Source organism: Rana temporaria, chromosome 1, assembly GCF_905171775.1.
Source record: "Rana temporaria chromosome 1, aRanTem1.1, whole genome shotgun sequence".
In the NCBI taxonomy this organism is placed as follows: Eukaryota; Metazoa; Chordata; class Amphibia; order Anura; family Ranidae; genus Rana; species Rana temporaria.
Window position 1 is genome coordinate 151065391 of NC_053489.1, and position 8209 is coordinate 151073599.

Genomic DNA, 8209 nt, shown 5'->3' on the forward strand with positions numbered 1-8209 from the left:
AGTGTAGGGAAGGTAAGTGTTAGAACTGAGGAGGTGTGTTTCATTGCTCTGAATAAAAAAAAAAAGTTTATTTCAAGATCTCTTGCAATTTAAAGGCATGTGCGCAGATAGTTACACATAATTCAGATGCTTTTTGACAGTAATGGGACCCTCTGGTCTGTACAACCACACTAAAAATTTGGTAAATATTTTTCCCCCAGTCAATCTTTATATCTAGACAAGTAAAATAAAAGCAGAAGTCAAAGAGATGAAATAATTCCCTACACAAGCTACCACAAGACTGGGTCAAAAGTACAAGTTTGGATGTGAAAAGTTGAAAGTAAGAGTGTGTATGTCCACAGTGTATACCAGCGGCCAATTTCAACAAGAGCAGTTCCTCGATCAGCTTCTATTGACAACTTCACACAGTGCTGCTTACACTGAATCTTTTCCAGGCTTCATACGCCAGGGGAATAATGAACAAGGTTCATTCCAATAGTTCTACTGATTTGTGAATTGAACTTGGAACTACGGGAAAAAAACCTTCTGCCTAAGTTTTAACAATAATAACTGGTAGTAGTACCATTTTCCTCTTTTTATTTAACAACATATTGTATAGCTTAAAGTCAAAGTTTATCTCAAAAATGTCTAAGTCACTATGATAATAACGTAAAAATCAAAAGAATAAATGTTTATTTTTTTTAACCACTTCAATACCAGGCACTTACGCATCTTCCTGCCCAAGCCAATTTTCAGCTTTCAGCGCTGTCGCAATGTGAATGACAATTGCGCGGTCATGCTACACTGTACCCAAACAGTTTTTCTTATCATTTTGTTACTACTAATAGAGCTTCCTTTCAGTGGTATTTGATCACCTTTGCGATTTTTTTTTTTTGCGCAACAAATAAAAAAAGACTGAAAATTTTGAAAAAATAAATAAATAAATTTCTGTTCATTTATTTCGTAAATAAGTAAGCTTTCTTCTTCAATTACGGCACTGATATGGCTGCACTGATGGGCGCTGATAAGGCAGCACTGATGGGCACCGATGAGCTGGCACTGATGATGGTCACTGATAGGCGGCACTGGTATGCGGCACTGATGGGCACTCATAGGCGGCACTGATGGGCACTCATAGGTGGCACTGATGGGTACTTATGGGTGGCACCAATAGATGGCACAGATGGGCATGGATGGGCACTGAGAGGTGGCACTGATGGACACTGAGGGATGGCACTGATAATACTGATGGTGGCATTGTTGGGCATCACTTGTTTTATCTTTTTGCAGTCAGTGCCCAGGTTGCCAGTCATTGTCCATTTGTGGGCACTGATTGGCATCTATTGTGAATATTTGTTCACATGTGGATGGCAATGGGGTACATACCTGGCCATCCACATGTTGCCCCCTTCCCTGGTGGTCCTGGCGGCTTCCCTGGTGGCCTAGTGTGGGTATCCGCGGGGGGGCTGTGCTGATAAACAATCAGCGTATACCCCCCTGTCAGGAGAGCCGCCAATCGTCTCTCCTCTACTCGCGTCTGTCAGACGCGAGTGAAGAGTCGATCAGCGGCTCTTCCTGTTTACATCGTGATCAGCCGTGATTGGACACGGCTGATCACGTGGTAAAGAGCCTCCGTCGGACTGACACACCGCTCCACCGATCACCATGATGCGCGCCCCCAATAGACGTCCAGTCAGGATAACAGAACCACTTCCCGGACGTCAATATGCTATTGATCAGGTGTGAAGTGGTTAAATAATAAAAAGAAACAGAATATTCATTTATCCGTCTAACAAAGAAGTAGAGCAGTATCTGAAAAGGGAAAAGAGAGCTGCATTTTAAGAGTTAGGTTCACAATTTTTGCTTACTATAAAGAAAATAATAAACGCCTGTCCTCCATTGACCATTCTTTGCTCTCTTGAAGAGCTATGCCACCTGAAGAATCTTTATCATCTGCCACTTTTAGAAATGTTGAATGCCTGGTCCTTCTGCGCTCACTTCTTCCATCCACAGGTCTCTACATCACCATGCTGGTGTAGACTTTGAATATTGTTATTTAGATTTTCACTTGGTAGCAATCCATGTACCAATCCTTGTACTGAAGCAGCTACTATAAGCTCCTTCGAAATTTGGGCAATTTGATTTACAGAAACCAGGTCAAGCCTGCTCAGGACACGGTGATCAATAAGGCAGTGCCTAAAATATTTAAATAGGTTTCCAAACCCTTCCCTATTGATAACTGGACTGTGTCCCTAAATAACCCGATGTTGTTTGCTGTTCAGTCTTTTTTATTAATTGGGTTTTCACAAATTATAAATACAAAGTTCCAGAGAAAACATGGAAGAATGGAACTGAGATTATAGAACATATACGATTTTAAAGGATAATTTCACATTTAATAACATGTTACAAGATACACTCGTATTCAGGGTGTAACATGTAACATGCTACTAAAGCAGCCTTCCCTACATCCCCCTGATCCGTCATTGTGACAGCAGGTGGGGGATCTTCTGCCCACTGTCACAATTTGAAAACAGCACAACTGTGTCAATCATTCATAGAGTTCTGCATGGCAGACGGCTTGTAGTTCTTAATGAAATTCAAGGGTGGTGGTGAGCATCCCCGTAGTTTATTGATTCTTCCTGCAATTCAGTAACTGCCTGCCTGTATGAGAGGTACAGGCAGACACCTATACTGAGAGTTTGTAGTAGCCTGCAGTGGCATTCTGATCAAGGGTGCACTGCTTTACAGGCTGCAGTGTAAAAAAAAAAATGCACATTTTTTTACCTGCAAAGTGAATTTATCCTTTAACATTACAGGCCTTTCATATACTTTCAATTGTCTTGGTATGAAAAATATAAACTTGGGAGTATATGAAACAGCAGGAAGTAAAAAGTAATAATCATAAAAAATCATCAAAGAGAAACCCGAGAAGAGGTCTTACAGTGTTCTATGGATAAAGTATTGCAGAATCAGAGGGTACGTTGATAGGAAAAGTTTGGGGTCAAGTAGGTAAGGATCTGGTGGGGGCAGGGATAGGTGTTGGAAAAGGCTTGGCCAGCAAGTGATTATCCCCCTAAAGAGTCAGGAGGTCTTTGTCAAATCCAGCAGGGAGAAAATTAGAGGTCCAGGGAAGCCAGATGGACAGGTATGTATCGATTTTGTCAGTGAGTTGAGCTTCCGTTTTTTGGCATAACAAAACTGGGTAGGCGTTTTCTAGGCTTTTGCGATCATCTGTTTGGCTGCTGTTAAAACATGTAATAGCAATTTGAAGATTTCGTTTGATAGGCCTGGGGATCCAAGGTTTAAGAGAACTTATTGGGCTAGGAAGGGATAAGCAAACCTATTTAGTTCAGAAATCATTTGGAATACCACTTCTTAAAAATTACATGCCACAAGTTCATATGTGAATAAAGGTTCCTACCTGACTGCATCCTTGGAAGCCTATAGTAACCAGGTACATAGTGAGTGATCCTAGTGAGTACTAAGTACCATTACATCATGACATTGTAATTGGTTTCAATAGCGAACACATTAGGCTAGAAGGACTTGGTTGTCTCCCAGATTTGAGATGAGGATTGTCCATCCATCTCCAAACCTAGATCAGCTGACAATATTTGGGTAGATGTGGGGGGTTGCTATGAAGGGCATGAAATATACGGTAGTAAGAAAATCATCCCTGCACCATGGGGAATTTTATTACATTTAGATTCAATGGAAGAACCACAGCACGCTCGGGTTTGTTGAAACGAAATGTAGGTAAAAGAAAAATTCATGTTTTCAGAGTTATTTTTCCTGTTGTAGGATTGAAACAGGTTTTACCTCATCTTTGGTGATCAGTTGTCGTACTTGGTTAACTGTTCTAAAGATCCAACCCCATATTGTTTAACTATTTTCTCCAACATTACCTAATGTGTCAGGCTGGAGCAAACTGGTATTAAATACTTACATAATTTCTTAGAAGATAGTACCTAGATGCCCAACCCCCATACGTGTAGCACCCTCTAGGTAGGTAGGTACTAGAGTAGCATTTTCTTTTGCAGAGTAGGCAAATTTAGGCAGGCCTGGCTGGCAGCCAGGCCTGTTTGTTTTGATCTGGTCTGGGCTGGGAGTGGCTCAGGTTAGCAGCTGGTGACTCAAAGGCAGCCTCACTGAGCCCTCCTTCTTCTTTCTAGGGCTTTCTGAAACATACTGGAAAGAGAGAAGGAGAGGAGAGGTGGAGCTGCCTGGGGTATTCGGAGGGGCCCTGAACCAATCCTCAACTTGGATTGGCAAGGCCTCCTTAAATACCCAGAGTCAGCCCAGCTGGGGAGGAGTTGGAGTTGTTCAGAGCTTTGGGATGGAATGCTAGGCTGTCGCGGCCTTTGAGGGAGCTCCACAGTCTTGGGGGGTTGACTCTGGACACGGGGGTTGGGTGTGGATGGAGCCCTTCAACAAATCGTGGAGGTGTCCTGGAGGCACAGGAGAGGACAGCAGGAGAGAGCATTTCCGGGAAAGTCTACAAGGAGAGGAACATCTGGTCACAGCCAGGAGGGCTAATGAGTGAAAAGCACAGTCAGGAGGACTGGAGAGCAACGCCTGAGAGGAATGGGAGCATGCAGTCTGGGATGGGTGCAGAGCCAGTGGAGTGGACAGTGGTGTCATGAGCAGCGGAGAAGGGAAGCTGCAGCCAGGATGGCTGGCAGGGCCTGAAGTTACTGGGCTTAGTAACCAAATGTAGGGCAGCTAGAACCAGGAATTTTCAAGTGCTACACGAAAGGGGCCTGCGGTCCCTGCCTGCAATAGGCTATTGCTAAGTCCTACTAAGCTATTACTAAGTCCTGGCTGAGTCAGTGTAAGGCCTAACCACATTGTGCTAGCTGTGCCTGGAGATTAGAGAGGAAGCGATGTGCAGGAGGAGAAATGGAGTGAATCAACTGGACTGTACATAGTTCGTCCCAAGCTAATATCCACTATTTCCACTGAGCATCCCATATTTCTCTTACCCCATCCAAGTTCAATTTCCTCAATAAAACACAAAAACAAAGCTCATGGACTGTTCATTGTGTTAAAGTGTCTGGAAAGTGAATGTCGAGCTGGGTAGGGTGACAGATGGGCCATATCACTTAGCATCCCCTACGGGGGTACCTCTACATACACAATCTCTGCATGCACAGGTAGGTCTTACAAATGTCAGTCTTGGTTGTACGATCCTGAACAAAATTCCATTCACACACATGTAAATCCATGCTTGCCATGAATTTGATGAGACATACATGTCTTCCGAGATCTGAATGACACAGCTTAAGCTCTTTATTACACCCCTACTAAACTTGGCCTAAAATCTGAATCTGTTATCACATGCTATGGCAATGCAGACACATGGCTGACTTTTTGAACAAACTCATTCATTTTATTGCTATCTCCTTCATGCTGCCTGTATGCTTGCTGTGAATCCTGGAAGATTTTTATTCTATTCAAAAAGAGCATCCTTAAATGAAAACATCCTTATCCCCTTACTTTGTCGTTATCAATACATACTAAATTGGCATATTTGTTGTATTAATCAATGTATGAACACAGAGGCCACTAGTATCTATTTAAACACATTTGGTGTGCATGGATTTCATCTCCACGCACACTTGCCAAGCCCCCTTACTGGATGTCATTTAAAATTTTAAATCCAAATCTAGGGGTCCCTTTATCTGTGTTTTCACTCAAGATTAAAACAACTTTCACTCAAGATGCAAACATCTTTTGAAAATGTTTAAATCGCCGTTTTTTTAAAAGCAGATAGAGATTAGGGTGCTTTCATGTTTTTATTGCAGACAGTGGCCCTAATGCTTCTTAGCATTATATATGATAAGAACAAACTTCGGCAGTAATTTCATAGCTTGGTGATGTACATTACATAGTAGGTGAGGTTGAAACAAGACACACGTCCATCATAAGTGATATTACATTTACTGTATATTTTTTGATAATTTAATGGCTAAAACTTATTATGGCTATTTTCTGGTTTCTAGCAGATGCACAGACAACTACCCAATGAATTCACCTAACAACACCTAATTTTAAATATATAAATACATTTTAAAGACTTTAAAAAATGTTTAAGACTCATCTGAATTTATAAATATTTACAACTTTCAGTCTGTGATCTGGGGATCTAAAGATAGGCAAATATGAACTAAAGCTAGGCAATAATGAATCACCTAGTAACAGTGTAATTAGAATAAATATACCGGTAGTTCTGCTCATTAGGGAAATAGTGACAACAGATATAACACTATTTAAAGTGTTTGTCCCATGGCACACACAGATAAATGTGATGTGAACATTCCAACATGCACTGAGAAAGCTGGATTATGTCTGAAGGTAAAAGCTGATTAAAATATTTTTGTGAAATCAGTGGTGGGCTAGGACAATTGGGCCCATAGGGGGAAGTTATATCTGGGGCCCACCTCATCAACTTGCAAAATGTTTCAACATGACACCACTTCAGTCTTCATCCAACAAAATTGTGTTTATTTCTGAAGCCACAATTTAGCACACAAATAGGAGAAAAGGGCAAAAACGGCCCCAAGGTCGGACTTTAACCACTTCCCGCCCGGCCAATAGCCGATTTACATCCGGGAAGTGGTTTTGAAATCCTGACTGGACGTCCATGGACGTCCTGCAGGATTTCATGCCGCGCTCACCCGTGGGGGCGCGCAGCGCGGCGATCGGTGATGCGGGGTGTCAGTCTGACACCCTGCATCTCCGATCTCGGTAAAGAGCCTCCGGCGGAGGCTCTTTACCACGTGATCAGCCGTGTCCAGTCACGGCTGATCACGATGTAAACAGGAAGAGCCGTTGATGGCTCTTCCTCACTCGCGTCTGACAGACGCGAGTAGAGGAGAGCCGATCGGCGGCTCTCCTGACAGGGGGGGTTCTCGCTGATTGTTTATCAGCGCAGCCCCCCCTCGGATCGCCACACTGGACCACCAGGGAAGCCCACCCTGGACCACCAGGGAAGGGCAAAAAAAAAAAGGGGGGCAAAAAAATATAAAAAAGAAGTTGTGGAAAAAAAAAAAAAAAGCTTTAAAAAATAGAAAAAAATGCCAATCAGTGCCCACAAATGGGCACTGACTGGCAACGTGGGTAGATCAGTGCTGCCCCACAGTGTCCATCAGTGCCACCCCAGTGTCCATCAGTGCCACCCCACAGTGTCCATCAGTGCCACTCCACAGTGCCCATCCATGCCCAGTGCCCACCTATCAGTGCCCATCTGTGCCACCCATAAGTATCCATCAGTGCCACCCATAAGTGCCGCCCATGAGTGCCCATCTGTGCTGCCTATGAGTGCCCAGTGCCGCCCATGAGTGCCCATCAGTGCCGCCTATGTGTGCCCATCAGTGCCGCCTATGTGTGCCCATCAGTGCCGCCTATGAGTGCCCATCAGTGCCGCATACCAGCGCCACCAATCAGTGCCACCTCATCTGTGCCCGTCAGTACTACCTCATCGATGTCCATCAGTGCCATCTCATCGGTGCCCATCAGTGCCGCCATATCAGTGCCCGTAATTGAAAGAGAAAACGTACTTATTTACAAAAAAATTAACAGAAAAAAATAAAAACGTAATTTGTTTTAAAAAATTTCAGTCTTTTTTTAGTTGTTGCGCAAAAAAAATCGCAGAGGTGATCAAATACCACCAAAAGAAAGCTCTATTTGTGGGGAAAAAAGGACGCCAATTTTGTTTGGGAGCCACGTCGCACGACCGCGCAATTGCCATTCAAAGTGCGACAGTGCTGAAAGCTGAAAATTGGCTTGGGCGGGAAGGTGCGTAAGTGCCTGGTATGGAAGTGGTTAAAGGCAACTTTGGGCGAGAGATGGAATATAAAAATATATTTTTTTGAATAACAATTCATTAAGGCAATAGAACAAAAAAGTAAGCAAGAGTTAAAAATGCATGTCATATAATGGACATGTGGGGGGATTTACTAAAACTGGTGCACTCAGAATCTGGTGCAGCTGTGCATGGTAGCCTATCAACTTCTCACTTCAGCTTTTTCGATTAAGCTTTGACAATAAAACCTGAAAGCTGATTGGTTCCAAGCAGAGCTGCATCAGATTTTACACCATGCAGTTTTAGTAAATAACCCCCATTGTGTCTTCTCCTTACCTACCTTGGAGGAATATTACAGAAGTAATATATGCTTGAAGCGATTCTTTTGACTACTTACCCTTGGTCACATGAATTTGAATATTA